Genomic DNA, 27,067 nt, shown 5'->3' on the forward strand with positions numbered 1-27,067 from the left:
GGGGTGGGGTGTAGTGTTTCGGGTCTTTCAGTACTCAAACAGAAATACACATGCTGGAAGTTATAGTTCAAAGTGTAGTTCACTTTGAATCATTTTAACGAGACTATCTGGTCTTAACAATTTTCAGAATCAGGAGAGAAAATAAATGCGGCCACATTGCCTTCTGCCTTGCCTGGCTTGTTCTGAAATTTATCTAGGGGCTGAATCTAGCACCAGAAGTGCTGCACCCACTATTGATTACTGTCCTCACAGTTGACCGTTTGCTATCGCCAAGAGGTCTTCTGTTCACTTACCTACAGTAATTTATTTTCATAATGAAAAGAGATCAAATTATGTCGCATTTTTGTTCTCTAATAAATGAGATGGCAGCTGTTACAGGCCAGGTTTCCTGGGAACTAGGCTACAAGGTGTGTGTGCAGTAAGGCAACCAGGGGTCTCCTGTGGGATCAACATCTTGGGGAAGTGGAGGAAGTAGGGCCAGTTAGAGGGAGAAGCTGGGCTGTGACGCAGTATGACAAAGGCCTCGGCTGATCCTAGAGGAAGCTCTGAGTTTTTGAACCCTTGCATTGACTAGTCTTTGGATGTGAGCTGACCCCTGGAAAGGGTCTCTGGTTTTGGGCAGAGTGACATTTCTCAGCAGGGAGCAATCACTGGGAGTGGGGCTCTGTGGTGAGCTGTCAACACTTCGTGAAGCTGGGGGAAGAGTGTTTTAGTCCTGAAAGGGCCAGGAGATCTGAGTATCTACTGAGCTTTGGCTTATGTTGTGTTTATACTGCAGGCTAACCTAATTTTCATATTTGAATTCCAACAATTTCTATTCACCCATGTTTCTGGATACTCCTTGTAAATCTTTTGAGGGGCTCCTTTGGCTCTTTCCTACTTAACTGATATTTCCTGAGGTCCAGCCTTAGCCTTCTTCTCCTCTCAGCCTATATTCATGTTCTAGGTGATCTCACTGACACTCATGCCTTCAGATTCTTATACATAGGACAACCCACCATAACATTTTTTTTAATGGATTTCCCAAAGTAGTTATGTGGAGCTATTATTAGGTAGCATATTTCCTTTACTAGACTTCTTACGGTCTCAGAATTTCATGATTGCACACTGTGTTAGTCAGCTCTGGCTGCTACAACAAAATACCACAGATTGAGTGGCTTAAACAACAGATGTATTTCTCACAATTATGGAGGCTAGAAATCTAAGATCAAAATGCTGGCAGACTTGGTTCCTGGCTTGCAGATGGCTGCCTTCTCACTATGTCCTCACATGGTAGAGAAAGAGGGAGTTCTGGTCTATCTCTTCTTATAAGAACACAAATCCCATGATGCGGGCCACATCCTCACCTAACCGTAATTACATGAGGACCTCATTCAAACCTAATTCCTTCCTAAAGACCCTATCAAATACCATCACATATTAATTTGGCGGGGGGGGGGGACACACAAATATTCAGTCCATAACACCCCCTACTACAAAGTTATATCAAGAAATTGAACAAAAAATCTGTAAAACATAAGTGCCCTCTACTTTCAATAATAGTTCATCTAGACAGGAAATCAAGAAGAAAACAGTAGACTTGAATAACGCTATAGACTATGTGGACTTAGCAGACATATATAGAATATTCCATCCAACGTCAGATAGAAGGAATGAACCTCAATATAATAAAGGTCATATGTGACAAATCCATGGCTAAGATCAATGTGAAGAGGTAAAAACTTTTTCTCTAAAATTTGGCACAAGAGTGCCCACACTCATGGCATGCATTTATTTATTTATTTATTTATTTATTTATTTATTTATTTATTTAAATGTTTATTTATTTTTGAGAGAGAGAGAGACAGAATGCAAGTGGGTTGGGGCAGAGAGAGAGGGAGGCACAGAATCTGAAGCAGGCTGCAGGCTCCGAGCTGTCAGCACAGAGCCTGATGAGGGGCTTGAACTCACGAGCTGTGAGATCATGACCTGAGCTGAAATCGGACGCTCAACCGACTGAGCCACCCAGGCGCCACCTAGGACTGGAGGTCCTAGCCAGAGCAATTAGGTAAGAAAAAGATGTAAAAAGCATCCAAATTGGGAAGGAAGAAGCAAAATAGTTTCTGTTTGCAGATGACATAATTTTAATGATATAGAAAACCTTGAAGACTCCACCAAAGACCTGCCAGAACTAATAAATGAATTCAGTAAAGTTGCAGGATGAAAATCAGTATACAAAAATCAGTTGTTATATATTATTGACATTCCACTGTGATTATATTAATACGTATCACACACATATATTATGATACTGTACTACATTATTTTAAGGCTAGAATATTATTCAACCTTAAAAAAGAAAGAAGTCCCACCATTTGTGACATTAATGAACCTGGGAGACATCCTAAGTGAAATAAACCAGATAGAAAAACAAATCCTGCATGACCTCACTTACATGTAGAATTTTAAAAAGTTAAACTCAAAAAAAAAAAAACAGAGTGACAGGGTGGTTGTCAGGGTTGGGGGTAGAAAAAATGGGGAGATGTTGGTGAAAGTGTATAAAGTTTCAGTTATGTGGGATGAATACATGCTGCAAATCTAATGTTTAACATGGTGACTGTAGTTAATAATACTGTACCGTATACTTGAAATTTGCTAAGAAAATAGATCTTAAGTGTTCTCATCACACATGCACACATGTAAGTATGTGAGCTGATTGATATGCTAATTAGTTTGAGTGTGGTAAACATTTCACAATGTATATGTGTATCAAAACATTATGTTCTACACCTTAAACATTCTATGCAATTTTTATTTGCCAACTGGACTTCAGTAAAGTTGGGGAAAAAACCCTATAAATACCCATTATTGTGGGTAGATTGAATCCATGGAGTCTGAAAACTTTTGAGTGACCTCAGGTGGAAGAATAGTTTTTTTCTTAACTGAAACTTTTTGCTGCTTTCGTTTCTCAGCGGCATTTGAGGTCTCAGGGACAATACTGAGTCTTACAAATGGCAAAAAGTCCTTCCAGCTCTATGTCAATTGAATTGTCACTTCTCCTTTCCAGTAACACCAGCCCTACCTGTCTGGTTTCTTAGACGACCAAGCAACTATTTCTTTTTTCTTTTCTTTTTGTTGTAGTAAGGACAGTTAGCAGAAGATCTACCCTTTTAGCAATACAATATTATTAACTACAGGCACAATGTTGGACAGCAGATCTCTAGAACCTACTCATCTTGTATAACTGAACCTTTACACCTGGTAAATAGCAACTCCCCATCTCACCCTCCCCTGGCCCCAGCCCCTGACGATCACTATCCTACTCAACCACCGTTCATCATATAAGTGATATCATGCAGTATCCTTCTGTGCATTTCCTTTTGTGATTGGCTAATCTCACTTAGCATGATTTCCTCCGGGTTCCTCCATGTTGTCACGTTTACAGGATTTCCTTCTTTTTAAAGCCTGAACAATATTTCATTGTTCCATACCTACATTTTCTTTATCCATTCATCTGTCAATGGACATTTAAATTATCTCCACATCTTAGCTATTATGAATAATGTTGCATAAACACGGACTGAAAATATCTCTGATTTCAATTCTTTTGGATAAACAGCCAGAATTGGGTTCACTGGAACATACAGTAGCTCTGTTTTTAATTTTCTGAGGAAATTCCATACTGTTTTCCATAGCGGCTATATCATTTTGTATTCCCACCAAAAGTGTACAAGTGTTCTAAATTCTGCACATCTTCACCACGCTTGTTACCCTCTTTTTTTTTTTTTTAACAATAGTAACCCTGACAGGTGTGAGCTGATATCTCATTGTTGTTTTGATTTGCATTTCCCTGATGATTAGTGATGGTAAGTATCATTTTGTCTAGCTGTTGGCCATTTGTGTATCCTCTCTGCAGAAGTGACAGATACTATTTCTTTATTTTGCCTTTTGCAGGTAAACACTGGTGATTCAGTACCCTTTTGCAAGGCAGGCACAGAGCACATGCATTATGCTTCCAGATGTCCTCTGAGAAAGTAGAAGAGTGTGGTGGGGAAGAGCCTAGGCTCAGGACGAGGTTGCCTGGAATGAATTCTGAGCAAGTTTCTAATCTTTGTGTGTCTCTTTCCTCATGAAATAATACCTTCATTACAGGGTTGTCATGTGATAAGATCAGACACTATGAATAAAGTGTATAATTATTCCCTGGCACATATTTAGTGATCAGTACACATTGATAATTAATTGAATATCTTTTTGCTGTATATTTAATATATATATAATATATATATTATAATATATGTATATTATAATATATATATTATATATATATTTTGTCATTTCAACTATCTCTTTCTCAATTTCTTTTATTTTTCTCTCTGTAAGGCTCTGCCTTCCGGTTCTCCATCCTTGTATGCCAGAGTATACTCTTGTGATGGTCCTGGCATATATACAGATGGCACGTGTTGGATGACTCTCCAAACGTGTTTCTGCTCAGACTTCACCTTTTGATCTCGGGACACCTATTTTTGGCTGCTTATATTAGGAACCTCTTCCTGCATATCCCACAGACACCTCAAATCCAACCACTTCAAAACCAAACTCAAAATCTTTCTTCCCAAACTTCCTTCTAGAATCCCCATATACCCATTCCCCAAGGCAGAAATGTTGAGATCACATCTGAGTCTTACTCTTCTTCACTCCCATGCGATGGTTCTTCAAATTCCTACAGCTTCTACTACCTAGATTTTGCTTTACCTCAAGTCATCTCATTCTCTCTAATTTTGTTTCTGGCAATGTAGGGTTAGGCTCTCATTGTTTCTTTAGAGGATTTTTCAACAGATTTCTAGTAACTCATTTCCCAGGTCCCACTACTGTCTTCTCCAACTAGGCTGACATAATTTGTCAACCAAAGTGGGACACTTTTGAAAGTGAGACGGGGTGTTATTAAACATTATACTCTGAAGGCAGGCATCAACAAAAACTGTCCCAGGCAACATGGGGCATATGGGCACCCCTCTAATTTATCCTGCACAGCTGTCAGGGTGTGCGTTCTAGTGCACTTGTCTGCCCCTGTCACTTCCTCTCCCATATAGTGTGTCTAAGAGGAAAGCACATACTGTTCTAATGACTGGAATGTTCTGCTCTGCTTGGCTGGGTTTCCTGTAAATCAATCAATGAGCTGCCTACATCTCTTGCAGTTTGGGGTAAATTTTAGCAAACAGAATCTTCTCAGGGTTCGGTCACATTTGGGTTTCATAAAAAAAAACAACTTTGGGATTTGCCAAGTTCAGAATATGCTGATCTGATGCAGGCATTGCCCGAGATAATTCTGCCCTACTGACCAGTGGTGCCCCAGAAGACACCACCACCTGGAAGACACCACCCCCACATGGCCATCAGCCCTCAGCTGCCATCCCTCCACTGCTGACGGGTCAGGGGTTGACTAAACCATTGAGTGAGTGGCTGAAGAAATACTGAACACGGCATAAAGTGGCTGGTGATCCTTACTAGATATACCAGCATTTTCTACATTAGCTTTTTGCTTTTCAGGGCGAGTTGCAAAAGAAAAGATTCTTCCTGATAAGACTGCATTTATTTTCATCCACTGAAGAAAGAAGTCCTTTCTTACAACTTCTCTAAAGAAACCAGCTATTCTTTATTTGATATTTCTTTTTTTCCCTTTTTTATTTTTACATATAATCTATTGTCAAATTGGTTTCCATACAACACCAGTGCTCATCCCAACAAGTGCCCTCCTCCCTGCCCATCACCCACTTTCCTTTATTTGATATTTCTAATCCTTCTTAGATGTTAAAAGTTTCATTATTTGAGAGCTCTACATTTCTTTCAGAAAAATTGGAAAATACAGAATAGCAAAAGGAAAAAAAGTTGCCCATCTTTCTACCTTGTACATAAGATCATATTAATTTTATTTATTTATTTTTAATGTTTATTTTTTTAGGGAGGTTAGGGGCAGAGAGAGGGGTACAGAGGATCTGAATAGGGTTCTGTGCTGACAGCAGAGAGCCCAATGCGGGGCTTGAACTCACCAACCATGAGAGCATGACCTGAGCCGAAGTTGGATGCTTAACCATCTGACCCATCCAGATCCATCCTGACCCATCCTGACCCATCCAAGATCATATTAATTTTATGTGCATTCTTCTGATGTGTTCTATGTGAATGAATCACAGAACTCACATAGCAAAATAGGAGCATGCTAAAGTGTAACTTGCTTTTCTCACTTAATAATAAAAACAAATGTTTTTTTATATGAGTAAGTGTATCTCTGTATCAGTATTATAAAGGCTGGACTATTCCATTGTATGATTGCTCCTTACTTTATTTAACAGTCTTTTATTCTCTGACGTTTAGGAAGTTTCTAACTTTGCTGCCATTTAAGAAAATGTTCACTGAATCTCCTTGAATAGACATATTTTCCCATTTTAATTATTTCTTTAGGATTAACTGTTATATGAGGATTTGCTGGACCACTTTGAGACTTCTGCGCTTTCTGGCCCACTTGTTGGGCTTAGAATTTGTGCGTGTCGCTGAGCCTCACAGCTGCCTGTATGCGCATCTTCACAGATGGAGCTTCAGATTCTTTGGTTACTTATTACAGAGTGACAAGTTTTAAGCTCAAAGGAATGCATTAAAAAATTCCATTACAATCCATTGGCCATGTTTGTGCAGACAAGCTGAAATAGAACATGATCTGAAGAATTCATTCACAAATTCAAGCCCAATATATATATTTTTTTCCTCAAATTATTTTTGTTGAAGTTTCTTCTGTATCTGTGGGTTCTTGGGAAAACACACACACACACACACACACACACACACACACACACACACACACACACAACATGGCTTCATTTTTTTCCCGACGGTTTGCCTGGCTAATGTGGACTCCGTGTAATGATTGAACCTTCCTAGGGAAGATACTAAAAGACATATTTAACATATTTCCAATTTTGAGTAGACAGGCACTTTGAATTAACCAGGAAAAAAAATGATCAAATGTGACATATAATTGAATTGTCCTATTTTATTCTTCTAATAGTTCTTTTACAGAATTTGGTGTTTTTGTGGACCTCCTCAAAGTAGTTTGTGTCAGAGTCCTTTGTTATTGGTGTCAGGTAAAAATTGTCAGTATGGGGTGCCTGGGTGGCTCAGTCAGCTAAGCTTCTGACTTTGGCTCAGGTCATGATCTCACGGTTCGTGAGTTTGAGCCCCATGTGCAGCTCTGTGCTGACAGCTCAGAGCCTAGAGCCTGCTTCAGATTCTCCCCCTCTCTCTGCCCCTCCCCTGCTCATGCTCTGTCCATCTCCCTCTCACAAAAATAAAATAAACATTAAAAAAATGTTTTTAAATTGTCAAGGTAACTCACAACTGCCATGGACTGTGGAGGGTTGACTCTTCAAGAGAAAAACTAACAGAGAAGAGTGCATATACATATTCTCTATCTAAAAAAGATAATGTCAAAGTGAAGTTCAAATTCTGTAGGTGTTTTCCTTTTTTTTTCTTAATTTTTTTAAGTATTTACTTTCGAGACAGAGAGAGAAAGAGAGAGAGAGAGAAAGAGTGCGAGCACGGGGGAGGGGCATAGAGGGAGGGAGATACAGAATCCAAAGCAGGCTCCAGGCTCCAAGCCGTCAGCACAGAGCCCGATGTGGGGCTCGAACCCGTGAACCGCAAGATCATGACCTGAGCTGAAGTCGGATGCTCAACCAACTGAGCCACCCAGGAGCCCCTGTGTAAGTGTTTTCTTAGTGACTGTCACTTTGATCTTTCATGTTCTACATTCCCTTCCTCCTCCTAAATCAAAGAATATATATTCTCGTTGACCTATACCTCCATGTCTACCCTAACTGTATCCCTAGAAAGGTCTTCCTTTCCTTTTGGTTTCTCAGCCTGGGCAAGAGTGAGGCAGGGAGTGGGAGCAGAGGTTTTGTTTGCATCTAGGATAGCTTCTTGCCTTCTGAATTCTGAAGTTCTAAAACATTAGCCTGCGGGGCAGGAAGTATGAGAGATGAATCAGCCTATTCCCTCTGGCATCAATTTCTTGAATCACGAATTTTGAATTTTTGAGTAGTGGCTTCGTCATGGTGTACAATTATGGCAAAGGCCCTCATCAGTGGAGCACTTTATTCATGGCAAATATGATTGCCAGCTAATGTTATGATCATGTCAACAGAACTGGGAAACCACTGAAGTTTTCCAGTTGAGCACTGGGGATTTTTGAAGGGGTTGCTGCTCCTGTGATAGGCAAGGATTCTGCTCACTGTTATTCTGCAATAGACCTATAAATCACAAGCCAGCAATTATCTGTTACATCTATAGAAACTCTTCTGTCTCTAGAATCTGAATTCTGAACATTTTCTTGCCAACCTAATGATGCTGAGCATCTGGGAAGGCCCAAAGCCTAAAGACATCCACAAAAGCCTGTGTTCTTAAGCAGACGCTGAAGATGCCAAGAGTGAGCAAGCTGATGAGATGGTTTCTCTTGGGATAAAGGTGAAATCTGCAGTAGTCAGTAGTCAGTCCATGTATGCATAAAGATCCTTTCATCCATGGCTGTAATTTGTGGGTGGCCACAATGTGGTAAAGAGGGGACAGAATTGGGAGAAGACAGTAAAAACGTGCGTTGGAGAAAGGGGTCTAAATCTAAGTTAAGATGTGCACATTTTATACAAATTCAAGATACCTTGTTTCCTACCCTTGTCTCCTTTTAAAGAGATAAAAAGGGCTAGAATCATAAAAAGAGCAATCTTGGCAGTCAAAATGAATAATATATAAGAGATTGAAGCTGCCAGCTTCTTAACCAGACATATGCTGTCAAACTGGTTGGTCAGAAAGGTGGCCTGGGAGCCCCTGATTTCGTGGCTGGTCTGAAGTGAGGGCCGTCTAGTGGGGGCCTGTGCCCTTATCCAGTTTGACCTAACTCCAGGTGATCAGTATCAAAGTCAACTGCAATACTAAAAATCATCGTGAAGCCACTGAAATAACATAATGCCTGGCACAGAATCGTTGCTAAAATATATTAAAGGGCTTCCAGCTAAACAGGACAAAGCCATATTTTATGCCAGAATTAAATGACATGGATACAATGTACCATGTTGCAGCATCTCACTATGATCACAGATTCCGGACACTCTTAAGCGGAGACAAGTTACTCAACAACTTTTGTCTCGTAAAAATACTTGTCAAGGAACAGGCACTATGAATGAAAGCAAAAGGATGAACCTGTGAAAATGTCTGGGCTTCAAAATTTCTTCAAAATTTCACCATGAGGAAAATTAGAGGTGAGAACATCACAGTTAGTAGAATTTACACTTAACTCACTGAATATTCCAGTACTGCCAGAGTATTTCCTCAGTCAGAACTGCTACGGCTCTTTACTACAAAAAGGAGTCAATTGAAGTTGTCAACAACCTCTAATTAATTAAATTAAATTAAATTAAATTAAATTAAATTAAATTAAATGTTTAATGTTTATTCTTAGAGAGAGAGAGAGAGAGAGAGAGAGAGAGAGAGGGCACGAGCAGGGGAGGGGCAAAGGGAGGGAGACACAGAATCCGAAGCAGGCTCCAGGCTCTGAGCTGTCAGCACAGAGCCCGACGCGGGGCTCGAACTCCCAAACTGGGAGATCATGACCTGAGCCGAAGTTGGACGCTTAACCGACTGGGTCACCCAGGCACCCCAACAACCTCTAATTTATTAATCGTAAAGTATAACTTTCAAGAAGGGTGTGGGCAATTTTCTAAGAACTTAATAAAACTGTATTTAAAAAGTATCTAGGAAAAAAAATCTCCAGAAAGGTCAGTAACATGATACGAAAGACAGATGTGGTTCAGAAACCGGATAGCATATGTGGCTATGCACAGTTTCATTCAGAATCAAAGCCAAAGTCCTTCGGGTGGCCTGTGAGGCTCTTTCTAAATGCCCGGGGCTCTTTTCCCCTGTGACCTCCTCCCCTGACCCTCTCTCCTCGCTCACTCTGTTCCCTGCTTGCATTCCAGCTGGTCTCCACACTCTCCAGGCACATCTGCTGGCCAATCTCAAAAAGGTCGGTGGATCATAAAACTGGCAGAACAATCTCAAGTTCCCGGTGCTCTGAATGTGCCTGAACTACCTACTGTCCTGCTCATCACTACGACCCAAATAATTTCTTACTCCCTTTTAATTGGCTTGAACTGCATGAAATTGCTGAATAATGGGCGATGCAAAAAAAAGAGGTGGTAATTACATTAAGTCCCCAAATCGTCTAGGCTGGAGCTCTCTGAAATCAATCAATACAGGTCAGGGAAAATCAGAGAATGCCGTAAAGTAAGAGGATACAGACAGTGAAGAGAAATACACATCTACGACCACAGGAAGAGGCATCTGTCTGTTTGCTGACAGTTGTCGTTGAATCCACAGACTTAATGCAATTCACCCCAGTTACCAAGGGGCTCGTTCCAAGTCTAGTTTCTGTCAACTTAATCTTTCCTTAAACAAGAGGTTTACACCGCTTGCTCCTCTCATCTCTTTCCATCCTGTCCTTGATACCTCACTTCTGCCCCAATCACTTTGACCTTCACGATGTACTCCTGACCTCTTAATTCCCAGACTGACAGTCTTGTCCGAGTCTTCACCCAGTTGTGCATGGAGGGCTTTGCTGACCACCGGCCAATTCAAACCTTGCATTTTGGGTTTTCACGATGCTTTCTTTCTCTCCTGCAGTGCTGCAACCCTTCTTCTTCTTCTTTTTTTAATGTTTATTTACTTTGAGAGGTAGAGAGCCCAAGAGGGGAGGGGCAGAGGGAGAGGGTGAGAGAGTCTCAAGCACGCTCTGCACTATCAGTGCAGAGCTGAATGCCTGGCTCAAACTCCTGAACCTCGAGATCATGACCTGAGCCGAGATCAAGAGTCAGGCACTTAACCCACTACGCCACCCAGGGGCCCAATGACCTTTCTAATCTCTACTTCTTTGTCCCCTTTTATTGGTTCTTGTCCACTAATAGCTTCTATTTTTGGTCTTCTGCCCTCTGTGCTTATTCCTCAGGTGAGCTCATTCCTCCTGTGGTTTATCACCTCTGTAGCACCGACTACCTCATCTTTAAACTCACCCCTACCCTCTCACCTGCCCCCCCCCCCACCCATGTCACATTTACAGACACTAGAGCTCTCTGGATTTGAAGCACCGCCATGCCCTCAAAATCAACATAGCTAAAGTTGAATTGCAGACCACGCCCCTTTCCCACATATCTATTTCTGCCTTGGCCATTCTTTCAATCTCCCAGGCAACAAGACTTCCGTACAAAAGAAAAATTTAATGAAGAGGAAACTGAAGTTATTATCCTTGCTCCCCAGAGTTTCTGTTTTCAGCTTCTTTGTGTCTTCAATGTATACTCCCATGTCGCTGTGGAACGCGGTGTCCTACAATATCCTTCCACTTTTCCTTGTGCAAAAGCCCTCTATTTCCCCAGGCCTTTTTCTTCTATTTGGTTTCCATGCAACTCATCTCCACTGAGAAATCCTACTCAGTCTTCAAGGCCCTGGTAAGATCTCACCCAAAGCCTTTGGCCAGCCACATTCTCTTAGCAATGAAGAGACTTTGGCGGATAGAGATAGTTCTATATATGTCTCTTTTTAGGTGGTGCATCCTCAGAGAGCTGGATGAAGGTCAGATTGTCACGTTTTAAATTTCTTATAGCAGCCACATAATGCTCATTACGCGTTGTCTTAATGGAATGGGAAGGAATCTTTTACGCAAGGGCTACCGAATAATCCGACTGACTCTTGCTTGAGCACTTGGGAGACCTCCCCCCTTATTACCTGCAATTAAACATTAATGAAGAATCACTGGAAAAATCAAAATGCATAAAACATAGCTGGAGATGTAAGAAGGATGACAGCCGAGCTAGAGATGCCGACGCACATTCACATCCCATTAACTTGTTCTTCAACAGTTACCTCCTAAATCACGGGACACACAGAAACCGAAGAGAGCTACACAAGCAGGAACTTATCACAAAAACGAGAGTACCTGACCAGACTGACAACCTTGGTTAGAACAAAGATCTACTGTCAGAGCCCGCCGAGGTATTTGTTCACTCTTCCAGATGGTTTGCAGAAGGAGCTCTGATGATTGGCTATAACTCCTGTCTTAGCTGTCATCATGGAAGGCGGTACTGATGAGGGTGCCAAGCCCAGGATTCGGAGCTGGGATGCTCTGATCCTGTTCTCTGCAGGGCTGGCCTCAAGCTAACTGTGGAGTCAATTGCCTGCTTCCTGCCCTTGTCCTCAGGGCTGCCTCAAGTTCCTTTTCATCCCTTTCAACCCCTCTCCCGCCTCTCCCCAAACCAATGCAAGGTGCCTCATCCACTACTAGTTGAGAAAGAGTTGGGGGTTGGGGGAGGGGGGTACCTGGGTGGCTCAGTCGGTTAAGCATGGGACTAAGGTTCTGGTCAGGATCTTAGGGTTTGTGACTTTCAGCCCCGTGTAGGGCTCTGTGCTGTTAGCGCAGAGCCTGGAGACTGCTTCAGATTCTGTGTCTCCCTCTCTCTCTGCCCCTCCCCAGCTCACATTCTGTCTTTCTCAAAAGTAAGTAAATATTAAAAAAAAAAAAAAAAAGAAAAGAAAGGAGAGGGTTGGGGAGGCAGGGGGGAGAAATCGGAAAGGTGCTAATTTTTAGAGCAAAATAATACATGTACATAATTCTTTTTTAAGTCAAAGACTATTCCAAGGTTTAATTTTAAAAAAGTTAACCTGCCTCTTTTCTTCCTAAATTCCTTGTGCCACCCAGACAGAATCACTTTCATGTATTTTAGCAGTTTCTCCTGGCATTTGCCTCCATTTCTAAATAATCTGCTTATGTGCCTATTTAGTTTTGCTTTTTGATTTTAGTATTATCTGTTGTTTTTCCATTCACTTAGTTTAATAAGTTTAGAACCCCTACTCATGCCCCCCGCTACTTCTGCTAAACCCTCAAAATGGCTAGATCACAACTGGGTGCAAACATAGGTCAGTCATATAGTAGATTGTTATTACCTTTCCTTTCTTGTTCAACTTTTTGCTTTTTTCTAAGTTAATAAATGCCTCATTCTTTAATGCTTATTTTAATTCTACCTAACTAAATCTGTCTCAAATTCTCAAAAAAAAAAAAAAAAAAACCTCACAATATAGGCCGCAAATCAAGTCATCTATCAGTTATTTTTTTCTTTCTCTTTTGGATTCCCCTCCCCCCTCCCCCGCCCCCGAAGTCTCCCGCCTCATCCAATCTGAGCTAATTGCTTTTGAGACCAACTACACAGTATTGTTCTGGGCCTGCTCACTCTCATCCTAGGAATTTCCTTTGTTCCTCTCCTATCTTGGATGACCTATTTCCTGGGCTCCACGTCTCTCTCTCTCTCTCTCTCTCTCTCTCTCTCTCTCTCTCTCTCTCTTTTGGTCCTCATTTTGGTGAAGCATACCTTCCAGTAGCTTCCAGGGGAAGGTGCATAGGAGGTAAATTTGCTAAGAGCTTGCTTGTCTTAAAGTGTCTTTATTCTATCTCCTACTTAATTGATAGTATTTCAGGAGTTAAATTTCTAGGTTGAAAATGATTTCCACTTAGAATTATATTGCTTTTGAGAGGTTGTTATTTGGTTAGCTGTCTTTGATATGTGAGCTGTTTCTTCTTTCCTCACCAGGGCTCCGTCAAATTTTCTTTCTCTAAGTCAGATATTCCAAAGTGCAATTACAGAATTTCAAAATTAAATCTGCTACACCATTTGACCCCTTGCTTAAATTGTTTTGTTCCTTTCTTTTATAAAGATCAATTTAAATGTCTTCCTGCTCACAGCTTTGTTTTCAATAATTGCAATTTGCTAAAAGCTTCAAAAGTTAAAAATTTTGGCACTTAATATATGAAATGCCACCTCCTGAAACCAGAAGGAGTAAGCACACTTCATTTTAGCACCCTGCATGCTGTCCTTGAAAGGGTCTGGAAAGGGTCAGAAAAATTGCCGATTTTCTTCCAGATTTAACCACAAGTTAAGATGAAAGGTCTTTTCTTTTTTCTGCAAATGCATCTCACATGCTGCTAAATGAGAGCATGGCAGAAACTGGAAACTCAAAGTGAAGGTCGACCAATCCCATCCAGGTCTATTTCAAAGCAACTATTACTATTAATAGTATTTCATTACAGATGAAAAAAGTTTGGAAAAATGTGAAGCTGTATGGAATTCTGGGGCAATTAGAACAGTAGGACTGTTCTAAACGAACTAGGTTTTAGATATAGGGCCACCCCAGATATAGGGCATCTTTAATATTATCACAGGAAATCTATTTCAGAATTTATGGAAGAAGGGTGATGTCCTGGAATGTGCTTTCGATATCTCCATAAACTGCTCTGGCATGGGCATTCTAAAAAACACAGCACAGGGAGGAGAGATTTGTAAGGGAAGAGGGACGTTGTTTGGCTAGAGGAGGGGAGATGTAGAAAATAATACAGATTGGGCTGTTGCTAGAGGGAAATGCCATAATGTCATCTTGTAATGGTTGGAATAAAAATCCAACCACAGTTTGGGGATTTCATCTCCTCTCGGTGTTACAAACAAATGTCCCGGTTGGATGAGGGCTCAGAAAACAGAATATTTAATGAAATTTCAACTTTCGAATGCAGTCTCCAGTTTGCAGGGAGAGTTGCTTACTAAGTTGGCAACTTCCAAAAAGTCTGAGTGTTACTTGTTTTGGGAAGTTAGAAAGATGTTGTGGACCCTGTGTTAGGCCCACGGGGTTCTCTGAGGTTGACATACGGTGCTTTTTCTTGAGATAGCCAAGACTACCTATGTTTACCAAGGGCAGTGGCATCTCTGAGGTCAAGGAAGACTTTGATGGAAAGGTTCCATTCTGGTGACTTCTATAAAAAGAGAGAAACTATGTTCACTTGAATTGAGCTCTGAAGGAGGCATCTGTGAAATTGGGGAGTTATTTTAGGATTATTTATTTACCCACTTAAATATATACTGTGCATGTTCCTATTATATGCCAGGCATTGCTCTTGTTGAAGGTCAACGAAGCAGACAAAGTTCTGGCCTTCATGGAGCTTTGGGCTGAATGAAAGGAAATATTTCTGTAGGTGGAGGTAATGTTAAGGTATTCATTGCCTATCCTCGGCCCTTCCGACAACTTACACATTTCAAATAGATTGGTGCCAGGGTGAACAGATGTCTGACAGCATATTAAAGAAGAATAAAGGAAGTTTAAGAATTACATTCTTCATCAGATTGATCTAATGGAATCAAAATATTTAATTCATTGATATAAGTGAATAATAGTTATAATGATAATTCATTGCGTGCTTTCTGTGTCAGACACTCCATTAGGAGCTTTCAGTGGATTATTTGATTTAATCCTCTCAACAATCCCATATAATAGGTACTATTGTTATCTCCATTAAAAAAAAAAAAACAAGAAAAGAAAAGTGACTTACAAAAATTAAGTAACTTACTTGTCCTAGGGCGTTAATAGTGTATGGATAATCCAAGAACCAAACCTAGTGAGTGACTGTGAAATGTCAGTATTAGCTCCAAACATCCCATTTCCATCAGGTTCAGGCTAAGTGGCATCCATCTGTGTGGTCACCATGCATCAGTCTACACAGTCATGCTTTTTAGATGTTGGCATGGAGTGAGGGGGTTGTTGAAGGGTCCGAAAGGTCCAGTCACTGCTGTTCAAAGCTCACTTTCATCTAGCACTGTCCTTACTCATGGCACAATGGATGTGTTGTCCATCTCTTGTCAATGTCTCTCTATGGAAAGTCTGTCCAAGAGTCCGAGCATCTGGAAAATTGGCATTTACCTACTCAACAGAACCCACTTAGAAGAAGAAAAGTTCCCATTCAAATTTGTTTGCACATCAAATAAATATTCTATGTCAAAGAGATGGAAGTTGGCTCATAAATGGCAACTCAAATGGCTCTTAAGTTGGCTTGCAGAAGTGTCACTAAATATCAACTTGAAAAGCATCAGAGCACGTTCAAAGTAAAGAAGAACAGAGATGTAGTCGATTACAACTCCTCTCTGTGTATGCATGTGTGTAATTGTGTGAATCAAGTTAGTGTATAAATATTAAATTATTCAATTAGGCAGATTAAGCCCATAAAATGTGTTAATGTGACACATCATTTCACAAATGGGATGTCAGGATGGCTTGCTGGGATTCTCCAACATGACAAAAATGCCCATTAACTTTTACTGCAGCCTCTCTTAATATTGAGGTAGAAACCAGTGACTAGTTCAAGATAGAAGGGGTGGGGTTGAAAGTCAATGTCAAAGTCAAAGTTATTTTGCCTTTGTGATTTGCTTTGTTACTTTCTTCAGTTCTCTTCAGATATAGAAATAAGATTTCTTGGTTGCTTAATCACTTGACAATAATGTCTACTATTTACTGAGTTCTGTTCCTTGCGTACTATACACACATTCCTTGTGTGTATAATGGAGCTATAGTATCAAAATTATCGTGAAGAGAAAAATGAGGTAAGACACATAAAGTGCTGAGCACAATGTCCTGGAACACTGTAAGTATTCCATAAGTTTTTTCAATAGCAGCAGTGCTATTACCAATAGTTCTTAAAATTCCTAAAGTTATTACCAATTTTCTGAGATAAAAATTTCTGAATGACCACTAGATGGCATTAAGGTTAATTTAAAATATACACCGTGTGGTCCTTATTCACATCAGTAAAAACGTGGTGAAAAGAAATTTCATACATTTTGATTTATAAGTTGTGATTTAATAGCCAAGACTTTTTCATTATTTTCTGTAGGCAAATCCTAGAAGAGATCATATTTGATTCAACTATGCTTCCAGTAAGGGCTCACCATGTTCCTTCTATTTTTCTTAAATTACGAAAGTTATTGCAGAGTGTTCTCCATGATACTTCAAAGTGAATGGCCACGTCCTTGCACTAAAAACAAAATTACTGTTTTGTAGCCATGGTAGGATGTCCTGATGGTCAGCAATTGCCAAACTGAATGGTGAGCTGGAGGGAAGGCTCTGGGTTTTCCCCCACAGGGAGCTGAAGACAGTAAGACAGTGGTTACGTGTGAAGCAGATGAGTGTATGAAGCAATCGCCTGGGCACACCCCAGGAAAACCCCTTCATCTCCCGCCCTGCTCAAGGATGCTGCGCTGTGAGGCCTGTTGTTTCTTAAACTTTGCAGAAGGCAATGAATGAACAACAAGATGCAAATATAAATCTTCTCAAAGACACTGTAGTAAACTTAATGACTCAGTTTTGCTTATTTTTTAGCTGGTTATCAAAGCATTAATTTGTGGATATGTTATCAAAGGTGCTGTAGGAGAACTATGTATTTAGGACATTCATAAATGAGAATAGTTTAGATGACAAGTAAATTTTGATGGGTTGGGTGGTTTACTATGAACAAAGAGGTACATAAAGTTAACTGAAGAGGAAAGATTAGTTTTGTCCTAATGGCCAATAAGTATGAGTGGGGGAAATATCAATCTGGCAGCTTTGTTCAGTCTTAGAGGGGGTTGAGCTCACCTCCAACAGAGAACTCCTTAAGAACAGCAAATGCATGTAAATGTCACCTCTGAATCCCCAAAGTAGAACATGGTACCTATGACATAGTACACACTCAATAAATGTTGGCTGAACAATGAATGATAAAATACCCAGTCAATTAAACTAAATGAAGAATCCTATTGGAGGTCAGCAAGGGGGAGGGGTTTGGTCAAGATATCATAGTATGTTTGTAACAAGACACTCCCTTTTTGTTCCAAATATATCAGACACTATAAAGTATAAATTTAAAAAAGGGTTAAAAAGGCAAGTTTGAATTAAAAAGTCAGGTAAACACCTGTATAGACCAGAAATGGAACATAATCACAAAGCAGTGAATGAGGCTCCCTGTGGAGAAGTAAGCTTTTGTGACTTTTGCTCCTGTGGTTAACAAAGATAATGTTCTTGTGGGATGAGGGATTGGGCCCAGGCTCACTGTTTGCATTTAACTCCCAAACATCTTCACCAGAATTATTAAGAATGTACTTTAACATGGAGAAAAGTGAACCCACCGCCATCTAGATGTCTAACCCTCAGTCTTATAGGCTTAATGAAGTGTTTTTCTTTTTTTTTTTAAGCAAATTTAGAAAGAAACCATCACTCATGGGATGATTCAGATAAGGTGAGGTCCCAGATATTAATATAAAAAAAAAATCCAAAAAACCCTAGAAAGAAAGTACAGCTAGAAATAACAAATGGCCAAAGCATTCTCTCCTTTGTTCGTATTCTACCTAGAAAGTCAAATTATAATCAGAAGTTTGCTTAGTGAGCTCAGACTCAGAGCAAGGGGAATTTGTTATATGGTTGATATATGGTAGGGGTTACCAAACTCTTTCTGTAAAGGGCCAGACAGTCAATATTTTAGGCATTGTGGGCCATATGGCCTTTGTCAAGGCTACTCAACTCTGCCTGTATAGTGCAAAAACAGCCACAGACAATGGGTAAATGAACAGATGTGTCTGCAGTCCAGTGAACCTTTATTTACAAAAACAGGATTTGGCCCACAGGCTGTAGTTGACCAACCCCTGTTCTGTGGCACCAGGTCCTGAATGTCTAACATATCCATTTCTACTGCGTTGATAGAGACACTGGCTCTTTCCACAAGACTTCATATTCTTGAATCAGGCTTTTCTGTCCCTTGGTTCAACAGACACAAAGTTAATCTCTGTGACTTGGCTTTTTGCAGGCCTCTGTGGTAACCAGCCTTCTTATGATTAAGACATTCTTTCTTTAGATGTAATAATTCCTACCATTAGAGTAGGGTCAAGTGTCACTGGCTTGGGAGGCTTTCTGTCTTCTTAAGGTGACTTCATGGACCACTGTTTCAGTTCACTTAGAGTTTAACCCTCAGAAGACATCTTATTTCCCAATTCCACCCTGCTCCCTTGTCTCTCTTACTTCCCAGTCCTACAGAGATTTCTTGTTATTGTCCCTACATTGATCCTGCAACGGTAAATCGTGGTGTGGAGCCAGCCAAGAAAGTGTTGGAGCATGGGTATCGGTTGATGCTTGAGATGCTTATTTCTGCCAACTGTATACTTCTAGGAAAACTGCCTTACTTTTATAGCCCCCAGAGCCCTCCCTGGCAGCCTGGGACACAAAAACACCTTTGGCTCACTCTACTTTGGCCCACTCTACATTTCCAACAAAACAACATGCGAAGGATCCGCCCCCCTGCCCCCACAAGAACTGTTTCAATTGTTTTTTTAAATTTTTTTGTCTTTTTTTTTTCAGTCTGGTGATTCCTGTCAATTAACTAATTACATTATGTAGGAGTGGCCATTTCTCATCGGCAACAGCATCCGGGTCTACTTTAGCGACTTGCGACTCAAAGTGTGGTCAGGCCTACTGTTGCATTAGCATCGGCTGTGAGCAGGTTAGAAATGCAGAGCCTCAGGGCCCCAGACCTGAATCGCAATCTGCGTTTTCACAAGATAATTCACAACAGTAGCGTTTTGAAGTACTTCACTAACTTCTATTGCATCTTAATTATTTTTAAGATTTTATTTTCTCAGCTTTATTGAGGTATAATTGACAGAAAATTGTAAGACACTTAAAGTGTACATCATGATGATTTAATATACATAGACATCGTGAAAGGATTCCGACCATCCAGTTAATTAACACATCCATCACTTAACGTTAATTAGGAAACAGTGTCTCCTTGGGGTGGCAGGATTACAGATGGGCCATAAGGGTTGACGTTAGTGGGTGTAACGTCTCTCGTATTTTTGTGTCTTAGGGCAGGGCATATGCATACACGGTGGCCTTGACTCGCTTGGTCATCCACAAGCCCTTTCATGCTCCAAATTCATGTTGGGATGGGGTTGGGAAGATTAAAATTAAGTAAGATTCTACTTCATCAGCAGTCCTGTTTTTCACAGATTTTTTAAAGCTTCTTTTCATTGGAAGCTTGTGGAATACTTTCTCCTTTATTGCTTTTCAATAAAATAGTGACAAACTGGAACAAATCTTGTTCCTTTCAAGGCCTTCCAGATCTGGGCCTTCACTTTCCAACTCTGGGTTTGATAGAACTCACATGCACACTTGCAAACCTTCCCACAGTAAGCCACCAAAATGTACCATCGCCTTCACTCTATGGCACAGAATGAATCACATGAGGTATAGCTGAAAGCTATATGATTTGCAGGGATATCGGATGGTCTAGTTTTATTAAAACACAAAAGATAAAAATATTTGTTACTTGGTTTTGCCAGATTAAGGGTTGTGTGTCCTTGGGCAAATGAGGTTTTTTTCCCCAGAGACTGGTAATTTATGGAAAAATAACTTACTACGCCTTTGCAGTTGGCCTGGGAATTTTAATTTTTTTTTTTTAAAGCTTTCTGAGTGACTGTAATGCTCAGCCAGTTTTGAGAACAATTAACAGAGTCTCTGAGCCTGAATTTCCTCATGTGTGAAATGGGAATGTTACTTATTTCTTCAAATGGTTGTTGAGAGTATTACCTGAAATTACATGTGTGAAGAGCTTTCTAAAGTATGGAGCAGTCTAGAGACATCTACAGCAGTTTTTACTGTTATGATCGATTGGGTGGTTGTGTCACAAGGACAGGACCTTTGGTAGTGTGCGAAGAAACAGAGGAAGTATAAATGAAAGTAGAGACTGAGGTGACAGAACTGAACAAATGGAAGCCACCTCTGTTTTCTATGGTGAAGAGTTCCTATATATATATATATATATATATATATATATATATATATATATATATGATTAAAATTTTTGTAACGTTTATTTTATTTTTTTTGAGAGAGAGACACACAGAGCATAAGCGGGGGAGGGGCAGAGAGAGAAGGAGACACAGAAACTGAAGCAGGCTCCAGGCTCCCAGCTGTCAGCACAGAGCCTGACGCGGGACTCGAACCCACACACTGTGAGATCATGACCTGAGCCGGAGACGGCTGCTTAACCGACTGAGTCACCCAGGCACCCCTATACATATATGATTATAGATACTACATGCCATCTACAGGCAGCCAGGACTGTGAAACACCCCTATTCATAAAGCTGAATTTCTTATAAAGAAGAGCTTATACCTACATGAAGTCTATACAATCCTGTGTTCCTCCCTTATATACTTCATCTTGTCTATCTTGGCTCAAGAAATTGCAGGCAATTTGAGGTCAGAGTTTGGGTCTTCCCTTTCCCACAGGAACTCCTATTACAGTCTTGGTTACAGAGAAAACTCTCAGCAGCTGTTGATTGATGCTTGATCACAATTCTTGGACTTCTTTCCACATGAGCAGTTGAAGTCTCTCAAATGACTCAGTTGTAGAACGGGGTTAATTAAGGTTGTCTTTCTATGACCAGCTCTACCCCGTGATGTTATTATAATTTTCTTATGTTGCACGGAAAAACTCCCCATGTTCTCTCTGAGCATAAACACTGAGATTGCATCCCATTCCTACATGAGTCACAAGGGTCTAATTTTGGGAAAAGGGTGGGTTTGAAATCCATGCTGCTTCTCTTTCCTCTCAGTGCTGGTTTTGTAATAAACACATCATGTCACCAAACAAAGCCAAGTCATTTTCAAGCTGTGTCTCTTTGTCAAAAGAAGCCAGCTCAGTCAACTTAGTGTAAAACAATAAACTGGCTGATGTGTCAAGACAAAGACCACACTTCAACTGGTGGGTTCATTTTCCAACGTGTTAACTCACTGTTGTATAGACACAGTCTCTGACAAACAGATCCTATGACTGTTCTGAAGAATGACCCCCAAAAGGCAATTCTGTTGGAAAAGATCAGGGTAATAGCTACTCACCTAATTCATCCATGTCCTGTGTGGGTCCTACAGGGAGGGATAACAAATAGTTGGTTGAATTTTCCTTGCCTTTCCTTGCCTTTCCTTTCCTTCCCTTGCCTTCCCTTCCCCTTCCTTCCCCCCCTCCCTCTCTGCCTCCCTCTCTCCCCTTTTCCTCCTTCCCTCTCCCTCTCCTTCTCCTCACAATATTCGTTCAGGAAATGTAGAAATGATGAAATTTACAATATTTCAGGAGTGTGTCTGTACTTGTATTGTCCTCTTGTTAAAAGGGGTCCTTGGACTGTGCCCAGGGTAGAGTATGGGGCTAGCCCTCAGCCGAGGGCAGAGAAAGAGGAATTGAGTCTAGAAACCAAATAATGGCTGAAGAATCAAAAGATGTTCCTAAGCATCAAACCTGAAGGGCCAGAAATGAAACTTGACCTGACCCAAAGCAGAAGGATTAACACATGTCAGGAAAGATTGAAGTAGGAAGTTTGAGAGGTTGAGGTAAAAAGATGACTGAGTAAAGGGGGTACTGTGGGAGGGAGACTTTAAGAGCTTGCCATGTCCTTGACTGTGTGGGGTATATTGAGGGTGCTGAGCTCTTTCCATGAAAGATGGAGCCTTTGGCCAAATGGAACCCATTCAAAGTGTACCTTCACAGTCAACTTCAGGCCTCAAGGAATCTAGCATGATAGCCCCTTGTATAACCACTCAGTTACGCCTGTAACTTCTAGAAGAGCAAATAGGTACAGGTGGTTAAATGAAAGAAAAGAATCATACTACTACCTAGCTGAAAATATAATCAGTCCAAAGAATGATGCAAATATGTGGTTTAAAAAAAAACAACAACACCTTTCCCATAAAGTTGCCGTAAACCTTTTACAGGATCTGTCATTGGTACATATTGAGGATCCCCTTCCCTTGCTGGCTCCCATCTTTTGTCTGTCCCTCTTTAGGTTCTTCACCTCGCTTTTCACACTTCTGCACCCCCACCCTCCCCAGCAGTGGTGTCCAGTCTCCATCTTGGAGGTGGCGACATGGTTCTCAAGGTTGTGATAATCACTGGCCATGCCCTGGAAGGGAGAGGATAGGACCTTGCTGTCTTTCAAAGGAGCAGGCTGTAGGCACTTGAAGTCTTCAGAGAAGAACAGTTATAAGATCAACAAATCTTCCTCTTGAAGGGCTCTCATTGCTTAACTTTGATGAGTTATTCTATTATCCCAAGAGCACTCTCTTCACTGTCTCTTATCAAAAACCCTCCCCAGTAGGTGTGACAAGAGAAGAAAGGAATTGGGAGGAGGCAAGGAAGACATGGTTCTGCATCTTATGTTGCTGATAAGCACACTGCCTATTAATTGCATGGAGGAAGAAGGCAGAATATCAGAATACCTGATTACAAAAGGTTGAGAAACAGTATTTCACAAATTTTGAAACATCTTACAAATTGATGTCCCACTCTTTTGGCCACTCAGCTCTTGTACCGGGTTGTTAAAACTGACTGTAGTGAGGGGCACCCGGGTGGCTCAGTCAGTTAAGCGTCCAACTTGGGCTCAGGTCATGATCTCACCACTTGTGAGTTTGAGCCCCATGTTGGGCTCTGTGCTGACAGCTCAGAGACTGGAGCCTGCTTCAGATTCTGTGTCTGCCTCTCTCTGCCCCTCCCCTGTTCACACTCTGTCTCTCTCTCTGTCTCAAAAATAAGTAAACATTAAAAAAATTTTTTAAAAAAACTGACTGTAGTGAAACCTGTATCTACTTTAATTATTTAAGGGGAAGTCTTATGAATTTTTCCCAGGGTTCATACTTATGGAAACTTTCCCTTTAAGAAGAAACCAGAGATATGCTGACACAAACTCCAGATTGATGTCAAGGTGAAATAAAGCTTTGGGTTTTATTCATGGGCTTCATAATTGACAATCTTCTGCAAGATAATTGGAACATCATTTTAGAAACTCCTTGTGACTTGATTGAATTTAAGTTGGGTTCCTGCATTCAGGCTAAAGATACACAGAATATATAATTGTGTTTGAAATAAAAGCCAAAGAAATTTTAGCTGAAAATTTGAAAATAAAAAAAAAATAAAATAAAAAAAGAAAACAAACAAACAAACAAAACTGTGGACATCAGTGGGCCCAGACACAGGGATGTGGTTATTCCAGGGCAAACTGTCCACACATATGCTGGCTTCTAAAAGAAGAGAAACATGAAGTAAACAGGGAAATTTCTACTGGAATATCAGAAAAGTATATGTTACAGCTAGCAAATATTTAATGTGACTGTTCCCTCTTCCCTCCAGTCTGTACCCCTGGAAGACATTGCTAATTGATCAAGGCTCATCTTTCCACTGAGCCTATAGTTAGTTTTGCAATGATCAGTACTGTTTTCCAAGTAGCCAGTGAAAGTTATACAATTTGATATCTGAGTTGCTACTTGCTCATCTCTGTGATTTAATTTAAGTCACCAAAGAAGGCTTTCAGGTAGACTCAAAAGGCTTCTTTGTCCAAGTATCTGAAAAGTATTTTGAAATGTCATAGGAGGAGAAAGACAAGATCAGGTACAAAGAAAATCTTACTCTAATTTGGGTATGCTCCCTTTACATAGCTGATTGAATATTATTTATGCTTAACTTGGGTGAAGCTTTTCGTGTAGCCGTGAGATTATGGCCAGGGCCAAAAGGGAACACCAAAGTTGCTAAATACTCCCACATTCAAGAGAGAGCTTCGAATCAATAGTCTAGAGTTGAATTCAGAAAACTCCTTACAGGGTTTGTTTATTTATTAAGAGGTTGTCAAATGAGCCCCTTAACACCAATCACTATTACCTTCCTGGTCTATCAAAGAAGTCTGGGGGAGGGAAAGATCATCGGTCTTCTGGGACTTAGGGGAAATTTCCTCTCTCCTCCCTGCAAGTGGGGAAATGGCACTCTAAGAGACCCATCTGTGAAGTTAGGTGTCTTCAAGAATGGAAACTGAATTACTTCTGTTTCCCATTTTGCTAACCTACTCTTATGCTTCTGTGCCAGTCTGAGCAGGGGAAATGAGAACTGGAGAAAGGAGGCAGGTCAGAGAGACAGGACAACAGCCGAGAACCTGCATGCTGACACTTGCCATGTCAAGGAGACAAGAGTTTTCTAAGGATCGGGCCGACACAATAGAAGGTAGCTTGGCCTGGTTTTCTTGTCCACACCTGGGAGGGATGCTTTCTGGGAATAGGGACCACAGTAGAAGATTGTGGCTTTGACTGCTGGTGGAAGATACTGTGGAAATGATTAAAGAGGTTGAGCCAGAAACAAATCTCCTGTGTCAAGTTGCTCTGTACTGGGGAGGCCCCCCAGGGACCTCCAGACAACGCCAGCCAGGACTCCACAAGATATTCTTAGGATGCCTACCACACAGAAGACACTGATTGTTGGAGAGTGTTGTGTAAGAAGAGAAAATCAACAAGAAGAGAAGTGTGAAAGCTCCCTCAGATAAGTAAGGAGACATTCAACTTTTCCAGTTGAGGTAGCCAACCTCAGCCTTCTAATCCTTACCTTCTAATCATCACAATCTTGTGGAGTTTTTCCCATATGGAAACAGGGCTGATATGTGTGACTAGTAGAATTCTGTGGAAGGACTATACTATGTCATAAGACACATTTCAGCTTCCACATTTGTTTCTTAGATGGTGTACTTAGATGGTAAGTACTTTGTTACTTAGATGGAGGACCCAGGGCCATGCTGTGAGACCCTCAAGTAGCTCTCAGAGGCCCATGAAGAGGGGAACTGTGGCCTCTTGCCACAACCAGCACAAAGCTGCTAGTCATGAGAGTGAGTCACCGTGGAAGCAGATCACCAGCCTGAGTCTAGCCTTTACATAACTGCAATCCTGGCCAATATCTAACTGCCATCTCATGAGTAATGTTGAGCTAGAAACATCCAGCTAAATGGTCCCTGCATTCTGGTACCACAGACTCTTTGAAAGGTAACATATAATTATGATAGTTTTATATCACTATTGTTAAGTGTTATGTGTTATGCAGACACAACAATTCATTTCCTATCTCTCTTTCCTGCCCTAACCCCAGAAGAGCCTAGAAGAGGGAGGAGGGGAAGGCATGTAAAAGGTGAGACATTTTGAGCCACTGAAGCTACATGTTTAATTTGCAATGGGGATGAAGAGAGAGTTTTGAATGGGATGTGAAATGAAACTGGGCTTGAAACTTACAGAATCTCCCTAAAATGACATTGCTGGAGGGGCGCCTGAGTGGCTCATTTGGTCAAGCGTCTGACTCTTGACCTCGGCTCTGGTCATGATCTCATGGTTTGTGGGATCAAGCCCTGCAATGGGCTCTGTGCTGATAGCATGGAGCCTGCTTCCGATTCTCTCTCTCTCTCTGCCTCTTTCTCTCTCTCAAAAGTAAATAAACTTAAAAAAATGACATTGCTTGATAGGAAATAAGAAGTTTATGTAACATAATTGGGGAAATTATTTGGGGAAAAAATAAATCTTGTCATGTGTATACTCCAAGGAAGTGAAACTTTCAATAAACCATGAATAGACTAATTAATAAATGTATTTTTTTAAAGTTTGTTTATTTATTTTGAGACAGAGAGAGTGTGTGTGCATGCAAGTGGGGAAGGGGCAGAGACAGAGAGGTTAAGAGAGAATCTCAAGCAGGCTCCATGCTGTTAGCACAGAGCTGGACATGGGGCTCAGTCCTATGAACCATGAGATCATGACCTGAGCCAAAATCAAGAGTTGGATGCGTAACCGACTGAGCCACCCAAGTGCCCCTAATATATATTTTTAAAGCATATGGAAACATCTGCTTTGTCTTCTGTGATTCAGTTATCCATGACTGTGGCCAGTCGCAGACGATGGCCCATGACTGCTAGCACCTGAGCTACAGAACTAGGCCTCCAGAGTAAGGAGACCATGAAATACTAATTTTGCAAACCCAAACTTATGACATAACAATTATCAGGGGGAGTTATCTCTAAAAAGAGCTCTCTTTTCTGGACTGGTCACATGTAAAGATCTATAGAAATATGGAAGGTCAATCCCATTTTGCAGCAGTTTCTCTGTATTACAAAGGTGTTCTGGCATTGTTTTGACCTTCTAACCAATGTGTGGGTGGTGATAGGTGGTATGAACGTCTGTGCTCTGGGTAGCAAATCTAGTGCTCATATAAGTCAGTCTTCCTGATATCAAAGGCATGGAGAAGCTGGCCAATATGATATGGATATGCATAAACTTAATATTTACTTTTTGGAAAATATGATGAGTTATACAGT

The sequence above is a fragment of the Felis catus genome, chromosome D2, assembly GCF_018350175.1.
Source record: "Felis catus isolate Fca126 chromosome D2, F.catus_Fca126_mat1.0, whole genome shotgun sequence".
Taxonomy (NCBI): Eukaryota; Metazoa; Chordata; class Mammalia; order Carnivora; family Felidae; genus Felis; species Felis catus.